Source organism: Rhipicephalus microplus, chromosome 1 (assembly GCF_043290135.1).
Source record: "Rhipicephalus microplus isolate Deutch F79 chromosome 1, USDA_Rmic, whole genome shotgun sequence".
Lineage (NCBI taxonomy): Eukaryota > Metazoa > Arthropoda > Arachnida > Ixodida > Ixodidae > Rhipicephalus > Rhipicephalus microplus.
Genome location: NC_134700.1, coordinates 214757929 through 214771681, shown reverse-complemented (window position 1 = coordinate 214771681; position 13753 = coordinate 214757929). Strand labels below are relative to the sequence as shown.

General features: G+C 46.0%; 1 protein-coding gene across 5 annotated transcripts in view; it reads left to right on the top strand.

The window, feature by feature from the left end:
• LOC142806591 (sodium/potassium/calcium exchanger 5-like) overlaps positions 1-13753 on the top strand; it is a 51631-nt gene that overhangs the window by 2085 nt on the left and 35793 nt on the right. Inside the window, exon 1 of one of the 5 annotated variants that reach the window (XM_075891279.1) lies at positions 11949-12127. The exons of the other annotated variants lie outside the window; for them this stretch is intronic. The gene's annotated coding sequence lies outside the window, so the exon portion shown is untranslated. Of the gene's footprint in view, positions 1-11948; positions 12128-13753 lie in introns of those variants that run through there. 5 annotated transcript variants of the gene reach the window in all.

Genomic DNA, 13753 nt, shown 5'->3' with positions numbered 1-13753 from the left:
CAAATTTAAACAGCTAACAGGACAGAGGTTGGCTTCGAACACAGACACAAGGCACCATACAGGTCGGCGAAAAAATTGGAAACTCATTCAAACTCACCCGGGAAATATATTTTGCTCTTAGGACTCACTCGAATTCAGACTCCCTAAATGCTTTCCCAACCGTACTCGCTCAGACTCAAGCCCACTCAGCCGTACTCATTTACCTTCACCCTACTCCGTGTGAGTCGAATCATTAGTCAGTTGGCGTTAAATTAGCCTTTTCAATCATGGTGTCTATTCTCTCTAGCGGCAACATCTCACATGATAGGTGTACTGAAATACACATTTGGATCTTGTACTTTGAAATGCGAGTTATTTGTAGTTTCAGTACAGTAAGGACATCATTATGAAATACTCGAATCACACAAAACAATTTTTATCAAAAACTTTACGTGAATAAATTTGTGGGACATGGGAGGGGGAGGGGGTTCATGGCACGCTTCTCTCTGACTCCTGCCTCTGATTAATAAAGACTGAGGCTAAATGCGCTTGACTGATAGTGCACTCAGATATGTGCGAATAAACTTGAGTACAAATTTTATTGACTACAAAGATAAAAGCAATTCGGAAGATCAATATTGTGAGCATTTATTAAGACCTTAAGTCAGCAACAAAAAGTAAAGGTCCCTCGGATTCGCTCCAGAAATATATTTTACTCTCGAGACTCACGGACTCGGCCTCACCGAAGATTTATTTACCTAGACGCACCAAGACACAGACTCGCAGCTCGATTTGAGTCTGAGTAAGCCTGAGCCAGTCGACTTACGAGTGAGTTTTCCGACATATGTGCAAGACGCACGTGCCCAAAGCCGTATTCATTTAGCCGTACTGACACTCGATACACTGACGAATGCATCTGGCATGGGAACACGCCAAGATTACCCCACATCAAGTGGATGTGCCCAAACAGGCCGACTCATATCGATTGTGCACTATAATTACAACTCAAGATTTTAACAGGCAGCGAGAAGCGTGGCTTGCGGGTGAGGATCAGGATAGCAAACTGGTTTGACGGGGCCATAGAGCGGTCCTTTGCAAGAGGATGTTTCTCTGCCTTTCTCCTGGGCGGATATCGCGTTGGTTTCTTCATCATTCGATGCTCTTTATGGAAGCGATGATAAACATTTAATGAGGTGAAAATGTCGGGACAACGATCTATCACGGCTGATCGTATCAGTCCTTCAAATACAGGGATGCCGCACCGGCCGAACGGTTTCCTACACGCTTATGGCTGTAGAAGTTTGAATGGCATTTACAGAAGCATGCACAAGTAAGAGAGAAAGAGAGAGAGAGAGAGAGAGAGAGAGAGAGAGAGAGAGAGAGAGAGAGAGAGAGAGCCTGAGACAGGTTTATTTACAGAAAGGCAGAGAGGTCGGCTGAAGCGATCTCATGCTCTAGCCTGCTACTCTACTCCAGGGGAGTGGAAAGGGGAAGAAAAAGAGTAATGAATGGGCATGGTGAGATAAAGAGGTGAGTATATACGGTCCTTTCCAGCTGAGCAAAATGTGATAGCGGCACATATAGTCCAGTTGCCTTGAAAATGGCTGTAACCGCTCTCATGACCCCAGTTGCACTGTTGGTGTGCAGGCCAAGAACCCAATACAATCTCATCACCTACTGCGAAATCGTCCAGTAGAAGAAATCAGTGTTTCGTTCACATGCGTATGTTTGGCAATCACAAAATATGTGCTCAAGTGTTTCTGACACATCGCAGTGTTCACAATTGGGACCCGTGTCACTACGGCCGATGATTCGTCTTGGTCTGGCGTACACATTACGCACATGCATAAATCAGTGGATCGATGCGTGTGTACCATATTCTTCCGACGCTGTTTACTATACATATTGTTACGGGAGTAACGAGTATATAGTGCAGTATATATAGAGCTAGCTCATAGTCCCATTATATACGATTCGACCTATTTAACCGCGGGCTCTTGGATGTAGATGTGCGTCCGCCGCGGAGGAGCAGTGGTTGTGCACGGTGATCGATTGCTGACCCAAAGGTGGCGGGTTCGATCCCGGCAACTGCGTTCACATCAAGATGGATGCAAAATGCCAGAGACCCATGTATATAGTGTGGCCCCGCCGCGGTGGTCTAGTGGCTAAGCTACTAGCCTGCTGACCCGCAGGTCGCGGGATCGTGTCCCGGCTGCGGTAGCTGCATTTTCGATGGAGGTGAGAATGTCGTAGGCCCGTGTGCTCAGATTTGGGTGCACGTGAAAGAACTCCAGCTGGTAAAATTTCCGGAGCCCTCCACTATGGCGTCTCTCATGATAATATGGTCGTTTTGGGACGTTAAACGCCACACATCAACCGTGTAAACAGTGCGATGACAGTGCACTCTAAACAACACGAGATGGTCGAAACTTTCGGAGCACTCCCCTATGGCGTCTCTCATAATCACATCGGGGTTGTGGGACATGAAATTTCAGACATTATTACTACAGATGTGTGCAATCTCTGGCACCTCGTGCACATTCGCAAGCGTGAAAAGCTTTGCTAATATGTGAACGCACGTGCACGATATGAATCATCGAATATTTCTGCTATTTGGGCACTGTATAAAGTTCTACTATCAGAACTATAGCTATCAGGGACAGAGTAGATGTAGTGTTTAAGCTATTGAACAACCATGATTTATTTCGTTTCTTACATCATGAAATATTGTAAGATAGGTAAATGATAATGTAAAACATTAACGCCATCTACGTAAAATACGACGCTTCTGTTCTATTGAGCGTTGCTCAAATAATGCGTATCGCGAAGGCGCGCGTGCTTGTCGTACCGAGTGCAGCGTTGATATCGTCAGTGACCAGCTGTATGCATTATAAAAAACTGCTTGTAAAGGAGTCGTAATTCTTTCAAAACCAAGTCACATGACCATACACGTGCTTTATAGTTCATATAAGATGTATACGATTTATCAAACGGGAGGTCCTTTCGTAGCGGAAGGCGGTGCATTGCCCTGCGAACTATGACAGACACTTCATTGAATGCGACACTGCCTCTGCGAAATCGACTCCATTAAATACCAGCTGGCGGCATCCTTGGTCGTTCAATATAAATTGGAATTCTAAGGCTACTTTTTGAATAACTTTTATTAGTCTCTTTCAACCTTATCTAAAGTTAAACATTAAACGCTTTTCTTCATATAACGCGACTCGCTTTAGGACGTTGAGCTCCATAAATCAATGAACTTTATTGCTAAATTGTCCTGGGGAGCCGATGCCCCTCAAGAGGGCGGGTCGGCTGTGGGATAAACCAATCAACGAGCAGTTTTCAAACGTATCACCCAGGGTTTTTGTGATGGGGCGCCCCAGCTCACGCGCTTACAAGAAAATGGCCGCCTGGCAGTCGAGCTTGGGCCTGCGGTATAAAGTAAAGGTCATTTTTCTTACGCTGCATGCCTGTGTCTGCTTTCTGAGGGCTTCAGCCGAAAATTAGTTCTGAGCATACATTTGGCGCCCAACGTGGGGGCGTATATACATATGTATGTATTGCGAAAGTCAACACGTGAGAAGCTGTCACAATAACGTTCATGATGACTTGTAAGCTACGTCAGGTGCTCCATTAGCAATATAATGTGCTACCGAGAAAACTTGAACTCAGAGCTACGCATTAACATTGAGTTGGAGTTGAAATAATACGGAGAGTTCTGTCAAGGGTGAGCGTGATAGCGGGTGTTTTCTGGGAATTTCGCGTATTCATCTATAGAAAGGCATAGTGTGCTGGAAATTAGCTTGGCGCACGTGGTGCGAGCCGTTCTGTTTATACCAAAATGCATATGTGGCTTACGCGCATGATTTCCTCTGTCGCAGTTCTTTTCGCCCTATAGGCTTTCCCTTTGTATACTGCAATTACACTCGGCAATGTGCGACAGTGTTTTCAAGGAAGTTCATGCTTTTCCAGTATACCACTTTGAGCTCGTCGACACACTGCAGAGGGGGTTTTCCCGTGTTTTCGACCACCTCGCTATATCATGTACAGCTTGTAGGTTCGTTAACTCCGTAGTATTTTTAGCTGCCGAAAGGCTGCTCTGCAGTATGCACTCGAGGGTGTGGGTTTGAATCTCGGCCATGGCGGCTGCCCGATTTCTATGGGGAAAGAAAGAACGCTCGCGTATGTCTACTTTGACTTAAGCTCGCTAAATAACCCCAAAGGATTGGCATTAGTCCTCCAATCCGCCGTTTTTCTCTAAATGACATCGCGATTTTGGTGCATTGACACAAAATCAGACATCTGAACTGGTTTTCCTTATTCTCGCTGACTTACTTAACTCTTCATTAAACAAAGTTTAAGTGGTAATGAACTCAGCTTATCGTGCATGCTCAAGAGAGAGCCCGGCTTTTAGAGATGGCTTGAAGTACACAGAAAACTCTAGGATCAATTTTTTTACCGTACTGTAACGCGCACCTGATATGAGTACCTCCATGAGGAGTACTGAACGAGTGAAAAAACGCAAGCCGCTCGTCTAGGGGTCGAACGCGTGACGTCACTCGGCCGAAGGTAATGTAACCGTTTCGGCACCAAGACCGATGTAAACAACTTCTTCCCTTCTTCCGTGGTTGAGAAGGAAGGGAAAAAAAAAAAGAAAGTGGAGGCGATACGATACACAGGAGAATGGTCCTAACGTGCTGGGCTCATCTATTCCTTTCCTTTTTTTTTTGCCACTGAACGTACTACATGGTGTAGCGATAAATCTGGGCGCTGACATCACAAAAGGCTAGATGATGGCACAGATCCGTGACGCGTATCTATTTTACATAAAGATTGGCCGTTGTATTTACGTATAAAGGCTTTTTCAGCAGTCGGCTGCATGTTGTAATGCCCTTCGGTACAAATGACGTGATCTGCACGAGCAGTAGCCGGCGGTGCCTATTTTTCTGGGAAGGAGCAGAACACGCATGGGCCGATTATGCGTAATAGTTGCCTTTTTTTGGCTCTCATCCACGAGCCCATTCACACCTATTCTCAAACTGCAGATGAGAGTCATCACCTTCCCTAAAGAAAGGGTTCAATCAATCAAACAATCAACCAATCAATCAATCAATCAATCAATCAATCAATCAATCAATCAATCAATCAATCAATCAATCAATCAATCAATCAATCACTCACTCACTCAATCAATCAATCCATATTCAATGACCTCGACTGCACCACTCGTCGCTTATGTTGGACATACTGAAAGATGCATTAATGAGAGGTGAAAAGAACACCGTAATAAAGTGCAAAAGGCTGCCAATGGTCACTTGGCGATCCACTGTAAAGAGTGGTTGTGTGCCGTATTTCGGCAACGCATGCGTTTGTATCGTGACAAAGATTTATTAACCCGTTTGATTGTTGAAGCAGCAGAAACGACACTTTGACTTTCAGTGTGTTAGTGCACCTTCCATCTCGCTCACGCGGAGAGAACTTCCTTCTTTAGAGTGGTGCGATTCATATTAATATGAGTAATGTACGGCACTGGACGTGCGCTTTTGTTTCGTTCTGTATTTTATTTTTCGTTTTCTTCTTGCGTTCCTTTATATACTCTGACATTTGCAATAACCGTTTAGGTGAAGTTAAGCGCTTGTGTCTCGTGTTCCTGTGTAAAAGTTGTGCGCTTCCTACCAAGATGGATTCATACCAACTGGCCCGATATAATTGTTTATCCTCCACTTGCTCCTTCCTTTCGCAGTGTCCTGGCTGAGGTCATGCTCATACAAGAAAAAAAAATAAATGCTTAAAAGAGCGAAGGGTTGTCGTTGAAATCAAGCTTAATGGCTGAACAAGCAAGCTTGCAGAAGTTTCCAACAAGGTCAATTTTGAAGTTCATGCAGCGAACACGCAAATGTCCACAGACACCTAAGGTATACGTGGGCCACTACGTCTCGCACCCATCGGAATCGGACTTGTTTTGCACGAAAGTATAAGAGGAATAATAATAATAATAATAATAATAATAATAATAATAATAATAATAATAATAATAATAATAATAATCAGTGGAACTTAACGCTCCAGAACCAACATATATGGGAGGGCTACGGCAATCTCGACCAGCTAGGGTGCTTTAACGTGCGCAGTAATCCAAGTACACGGGCCTATCATTTCGCCCCCATCTAAAATGCGGCCGCCACGGCCGAGATTCGATCCCACGACCAGAAGCGTAGCCAAAAATTTTTTTTTCTAGGAAAGGGGGCTCAACCATACTCCATGCGTGCTCGTGTGTATAAGTATGTATGTATTCTTTATGTACGTCCGGGCTTCACATATGAGAACGGACATGTAACATGCACGTGTAACAAATAATGCACATGTCCCACGTATTCACATGCCCGTATACGCCATTGCGTGCGCTACAACACATTAGGTTTTCCGCTTGGGGACTTCGTAAGTTCGTATAACGTGTGTTTACCAAAACGTTGTGCTTCCTGTAGCTGTCATCAAACTCATCACCACGCTGTTGAAAACGACAAAAAGCGATAATGCTTGTTCCTCTTTTCCCACGTGACTATATGAATGGCCTTGCAGTGGCGGCAGTGGAACTTCGTACGCCGTACTAGTTCGTCCCCTTGGTCTCTATTTAGCGACGTTTCTTTGGAGCTAAGTCAGGGCTTATATGCGGAGGTGCGATAGGACAGTCGCTCTGTTCCCTCCTCTCGTCCTGCAGAGGCATTGTCTCTCGCGCCTTGTTGGATAAAAAAAAAATAGAGAGATCAACGGACTTATAGTGACGAATGCGTCGTGATCCTCACCTTAATACCACATCGTTTAAACGCGGACTTTCGTCGCAGTTGCTTTCCCAGTTCTGCTTTGCACAATTTTTTTTTTCACATAGCTCGCACTTGTTGGAGCGTCGCCTCACGAAGTACAATGGCAGCCAGCCGCCGCTTCCCCATCTCTCTGCTTGTTTTATTTTTTACGACGAAGCAGCAGCAGCAGTTAGCAATGCGGGTAATGCATATCTGCCATGTTTGCTCAAAGGCGTAAAATAAGTTTATGTCGTCGCGCCACTTCGCTGTTTTTTGTGCTCTTGCTAGGAGACGTCTTCACTTTCTGCGCAGATTTCGCAAATGTTTTCTTTTTTTTTTGCCTTGAGATAATAAATGCGAAAATGAGCAACAACATTGCTTTGAAAAAAAAAAATCCAAAGCATTACTGCAATCCGCACAAAGAGACACAAAGCCAACTGAACAAGCCCGCACACGAACATAACCACTGCCAGGCACTGGTCGCCATGCATGCGTGCTCTGCAGTCTCTTCATTCCTTTCTTTTTTTTACATCCAGTGTAGGGAAGTAACCAGGACAATTACTTAGTTCAATTACCAGTCTTATTCCTCTTCTGTGTCTCTATTCTCAAAGAAACAACGATGGGAATTTCGGTATTACAGCACACCTAAGACCACGTAATTCCGTGGTTTTAGGTGAATTCTGTTTTCTTCGTTTCATCGTCTCTCGTATATTTGTCAGATACTGCTCAAGTATATATTGCGCGGTTGCAGAAAATAAATCTTGTTATAAGTCAGTGCCGCTGTCGGTCTCCTTCTTTTCCTTGTTTTTTGTTTTTGACGCTGTTTTTATGTGAATTATGTCGTACAAACTCGCCCAAGCAACCATTTTAGACACTCTAAAACTTCTCCTTTGATAAAAGGGTCCAGCCGGGGGCATCGCTGTGTACAGGCCTTGAATTCATTATCACACTTGGGATGTGTAAGAAAAGCGCAGTCCTTCCTTAGTCCTCGCCTCTATTTTTATGCTGTTTTTACATTCCAAGCATGAACCTCCAACCAGCCCAACTTTCTATTCTAGTTCACCAAAACACTTCGCACGGAGAGCTTCGACAGCAATCTGTACTTTGTCGGGCCGTGTATTTGTTACCCTATATGCCGTTTCCTCCCAAACAATTCTGTAGCGATCATCACAGCCGCAATTTATAGTGTATCTTACTCAAATGCGAATAGTAAAACTGGTATTTATCGTCTGGCAGTGACTAGAAAAAGCACTATCGTGAAGTGAAGGGTCATTTGCAACAAACTCACGTGCACGAGTGCGGTATTGCGACCAATGACAGTTGTCCATCTCTATAGACGTCAGCCATGTGTTTAGCAAGCGCAAACTACGTTAGGTCTTCGTCGTGCATGTAATAAATGGCATGGGTGGTAGTCGTTCCCAGCAGGAGCTTAACCATAATCTTTTTAAGGGGGTGGGGGGTATTACTGTATGTTCTTGTGTATGTTTGTATGTGTGCGTGTAATGAAAGATTGAAAAATCTACGTTAGGAGCCCTGATCATTCCAGAACACGTCTTCTACGCCCGCACTCTTGGTTTATTTACATGCGAAGATATTATACGATATTGCCACAATTTGTCACAAAGGAATTTAGTGTGCAAATATCGAGCTTGGAAGGTTTCTCTCCTCATAAGCCAAGAGAATGCAGCACACAGTGATGTTCAACAAAACATTCAGGGCAGAAAAAAAATCGACACACCACAGACTCGGCTCTCCAGCGTCGGAGCTCCACTAATTGTTCGCGGTGCACTGTGGTTTTGGTTATCGGTGAAATAGTAAACTCACTTGCGCCTGAATGGGCATTGTCTGCACTCGGCACACACTTCGCACACCTGCTTGTTCTTATAACCTCATGATATATCGCCCGCTCACCCGCCCATCGTGTAACGGATAGCTTCGGAGCACGCGATCGCACTGGAGCATAGAAATACGTACAGACGTCCGTGCGCTTGTATTTATTTTAATTTAATTTCATTTCATTTATTTTACCCTCAATCGCACATAGCTTTACAGAGAGGAGTGGAGTACAAAAATAATTAAATATAAACAAGAGCAAACATAGTAACATCAAAATAATAAAGATTACAAGACATAAAAATTCGATGTTAGGCAATACACTGAATGTATGTGTAAGTATCATCAGAAACATGGGCGAAACAGAGTACACTAATATATGTACAATATACACTTCACACGTCATCACGTAAGTACTTCTGTATTGTAGAAGAAAACAAGTCATGATTTGACATGGGAACCATGTCCGATGGAAGGTGGTTCCAATATAGCCGGCTATTTTAACAAACAAACAAACAAACAAACAAACAAACAAACAAACAAACAAACAAACAAACAAACAAACAAACAAACAAACACACAAACAAACAAACAAATGCACCGGATAGAAGCTGATCACTGGTGCCACCGTTGTTAGGCCGTTCTATAACAACCACCCCCTCTCTTTCTTCTGCTCCTGAATTCTCTATCTCTCTGCAGATGATTAGGAAAGTATAGGGCGCTTGTGTGTGTGTTCTGGACAAGAGTCAGTCGTTAGAGCATCGAACGCGTTATTCTGGACAAGAGTGTTCTGTTCAGTAAGGCTTGTATTGGGGATGTGTTTGTTCTGCGTGCAGGTGCACGCATTCTTTGTTAACAAAGAGCGAGAACTCGTAAGTAGAGCGCCAGAAGCAACGTTATCTTTGTGGAGCGCCGCCCCCATTCCTTCCCGAAACAATGTTTGCGAGCGAAAGTGGATAAGGGAAATTCGCTTGACTTACAACGACGAAAAAGTCTTATATATATATTTTTTATTTATGGCCTCCCTATAAATATGTGAGATTCAAACGTGGCGAAAATAGCTGCTAAGCTTTCAGAGCCCGTCCCATGAAACATGACGTGTATCAAGTTCTCGTTGAAACTATTTTGTTTGGAAAAGGTGTTCGCTTACAAGTACTTCGTCATTGGGTACTGATGTTGTAGGGGGCCTGCCCATAGGACCGGAGGCAGCCAAAGTCTCGAGATGTCGAGGAAAGCAGCCGGAGCTGTTAACAGGAACTTTTATTTAATGTTTTTGTATCTTTGAGGTAGCGTGCTTACACATGATTGATGGTGATTTCATGAAAGCTCTTGATGGGAGCTTGTCAGGAGCGTCTCTGCGTTCACGTTTTATGCCCCGGTATTCCCAGGATTTCCTGCAGGGAAGACGATTGAGGCCAGCACAGTCCAATGAAATTGCCCTCTTCACCTCCACCCCCAAAAGGGGAAGGTGAAACACTGCCTCCTTCCCAACGCAGGAAAGAGGCATGCCCAGTTAGTCCCATGGTGAGGGAGAAAACACCGCACAATGCGCACGATACAGCACAGTGCGAAGACGTTGGGTCCTACGTGCAGGTCAACTCTAGTCCGTTGATGACTCATCGATAGGGTGTGCGGCGCCGGGCCGGCCACGGCTTGTGGGAAAGGGCGGCATGAAGGCACCGCGGAGCACGTGGGAAACGTCTGCGCAGACGGATCTCAGACGTTGCCTCATTGTCCGGGGCACCTTGACGTACAAAGGAAGCAGCCTCGACGGACAACAGTTCTTCTTAATTCATCAGTCGGTCAGGTGTGTCCCAGTGGTTTTAATAGGGGCGCCAACGGCCCTGGAGAATTCGAAGAACGACTTCCGTGCTGTCGCCACTCTTGGCGCATTTCTGGGAGCGCTGACCCGGAAGAAATCGGGGTAGGCTCAGCCGGTATGTCTCACGCGTCCAAGCGGTTCCAAACCAGGCAGGCCGATAATAACAGTAAAGGTAAGAGGGAAAAAAGTCACAGCATATTCACGGAGTGCATGATGACCAGTGGATCGAAGCGTCCGTCCGTCCATCCGTGCGTGCATCCGTACATCTGTGCGTCCATCTGTGCGCCCGTCCTTCCATGCGTCCATCCGTCCATCCATCCATCCGTGCGTCCGTTCGTGCATCTGTCTGTCCGTCCATCCATCCGTCCGTCTATCTAGTGAAAACTCCAAGCACCGCCATCTCGCATCTTTTCATGATATATTCAGCATATAGAAGTACGACCATCCAGCGGACATTCCAAGGACTAAGCGAGAGGTGGCATTCGCGCACTTTCTTACGGCCTGTGCGCTTCATGTCTACTTCCCACCTTTCACCGCCTCTAGTTCATGGCTATATACTAGTTCACTATATCCATGGCACTGCGGTTCACCCTCGCTTAGCCTTGCTAAAACCAAGGTGGTTATGCCCAGCGAGTTTAACGTCACAACTCTACCTGGTCAGATAGTGCTTCCCAGTGCGTCCTTCTGATACTAGTTCTTTTTATTAAGTATAAAATGCAAGGCAAATTTTATTGGAGATTAAGTCAGCAATTTTCGTCTCTGTAAGTTGTTTCATAAGAGCAACTATCTATTTATTTATGATTAACGTGCGCGGGTTTCCTCCTCTATTGAAAATGGTGCGCGCGTGCCGCTCCTACGGCCGTGGAAGTGGCTACCTACTACTACTACGACGACTACATACATCGCGGACGCACAAACCACGGCATAAAAGCTTCGCCCCCCCCAAACAACAACAACAAAAAAGCCTAGGGACTTTAGGTAAGGGTGGAGCGCACATACTCTGTTTTCCGTCTACATATTGGAGTGAGGCTCAAGGGCAACGCCAGGCTGGGTGAGAGGGGGAAAGGGGGGTGCATGGTAGAGCGCCTTTCCCTCCCTAAGAATTTATGCCCACCCCCTCCGCCTAATAAACCTCACTTGTCGCGTGCAACCCCCTCCCCCCATAAATAAACAAAAAAAAACTCTCACATTTGTTCGTATAAAGGCAGGGATTCAGTTGTATAAAGGCAGGGTGTTGCGTACGTCCATATTAATCATAGCACCTAGAAAATTGCCAGAACTAAGCCCTGTTTGTCTCGAAAGAAGCTTCAGCGACATCAGCTGAGCGCGCGCGAACAACTCGTGGGCGCCCGTCATCAAGGCGATGACGAAAGGAGTTTCGCGACGCGTACAAAGGGGCGTGTGATGCCTTTGAAGCGTGATCAACTTCCTCCCCTTTCCCGCATTCTATGAGCTCTCCCCTTCACTTCTTTTTCTGGGTCGCCTTGCGGAATTGGCGAAACCGCTCGTCGCGTAATGGCAAGATGAGATGAATCAGTCTTTTCTGGCGCAAAGGTCAAAAGAAATTCGAGAGGTGCTTGTGGAAGTATCGGTCTTGCAATGAATGAGTGTTGCGCCAAGACAGATTGGTTCAAGACGGTTCTTCAACCTAGATTTCGTGTGACGGAAAGTTACTGGACGGCTATACCAAGAGGTGAGGAAGCGACATCGTTGGCCTTGATGGGTTCAAAGAGGGAGCTACAGCAAAGACAATGCTATTGTTTCATGTACGAGAGGTGAAACGGGCCAAGGTTGAAGTGTATCCGGAAGAGAGTGAGCTGCAGGGGGAAGTATAGAAGGGGCGCATTTGCGTCTGCCAAGACCTCAGAGGCCCCGCCGCGGTGGTATAGTGGCTAAGGTACTCGGCTGCTGACCCGCAGGTCGCGGGTTCGAATCCCGGCTGCGACGGCTGCATTTCCGATGGAGGCGGAAATGTTGTAGGCCCGTGTGCTCAGATTTGGGTGCACGTTAAAGAACCCCAGGTGGTCGAAATTTCCGGAGCCCTCCACTACGGCGTCTCTCATAATCATATAGTGGTTTTGGGACGTTAAACCCCACATATCAATCAATCAATCAAGACCTCAGAGTTACGAGAAAGTTAGGGACTGTCGTTCTGCTACCTCCTGAAATCGCGAGCGTCCATGGCTTAAACGTCAGCAGCTGCATGTATACACTTGTCCCGTTGCTGCTGTTTCTGTGTTGCGGAGGCAGTGCCGCTGTTCGCACAGAACGAGAAATTATGAGCGGAACATTATTGTAAGCTTCGTTCTGCAAAAAGGTTCGTTTTATGAACAGCAGAGCAACCGGCAAGGTTAGAACAAATGGTGTTAAGATATTATTGCAATTACCGCTGATCGTAAGATGCATTGCTCGCGTATGCACTTCATCGCTTCGGGATCATGTGTATGCCCAAACTTAACGTATTTAGGCGTTACAGAACGCGCAATGTGCTCGCCTCGAACGCAATGTCATGCGTCGGTCACCTGCACTTAAAGTGCGAGTTGCAGTATGCCACAACAAGCGAAACATCTTCGGCATTATGCTCGCGGTTCGCTTTCATGGGCTGACTTTTCTGAAACGAGGTCGGATTGACGGAAGAAGCTTGCAAGGTCCTTGATATTTAGGAAACCGCGCCTCAACACCAACGAAAGAGGAAATCCTATGCACGGTCGCTTGCGGACGGTTCTCTTTGCGCTACCCAATTATGGCCAGCGCGGCGACGAGGGCACTGGTGGCGGCGTTTTTCAGAGCGCCGCCTGGGCACAGTCGGACGTCTAATGCCGGAGACAAATAGGGTATTTCAGCGGTGCCGCTGACACAGTATCGATTGAACTTTATGTGGGATTTAACGTCTCAAAACCACCATATGATTATGAGAGATGCCGTAGTGGAGGGCTCTGGAAATTTTTACCACCCGGGGTTCCTTAACGTGCACCCAAATCTGTGCACACGGGCCTACAGCATTTTCGCCTCCATTGGAAAAGCAGCCGCCGCAGCCGGGATTCGATCCGGCGACCTGCAGATCAGCAGCAATATACCTTAGCCACTAGACTACAGCGGCGGGGTGACACAGTATCAATTATGTTACGGTATTATCGTTCTATAATAAATGTGTCATGCTCCGAGAACGTTCCAGCTGCGCTAGTAAATTGTTCGATGTGCACTGTAGCGTGCTGCGCTAACGAGAGTGGCTAATATCAGGACCCAGCTGACCACACTGCTAATAGGCCGTGAGCTGTCAGCTCCTTCCCCATGGTGTGAGTTTTTTCCTCTTTATTTT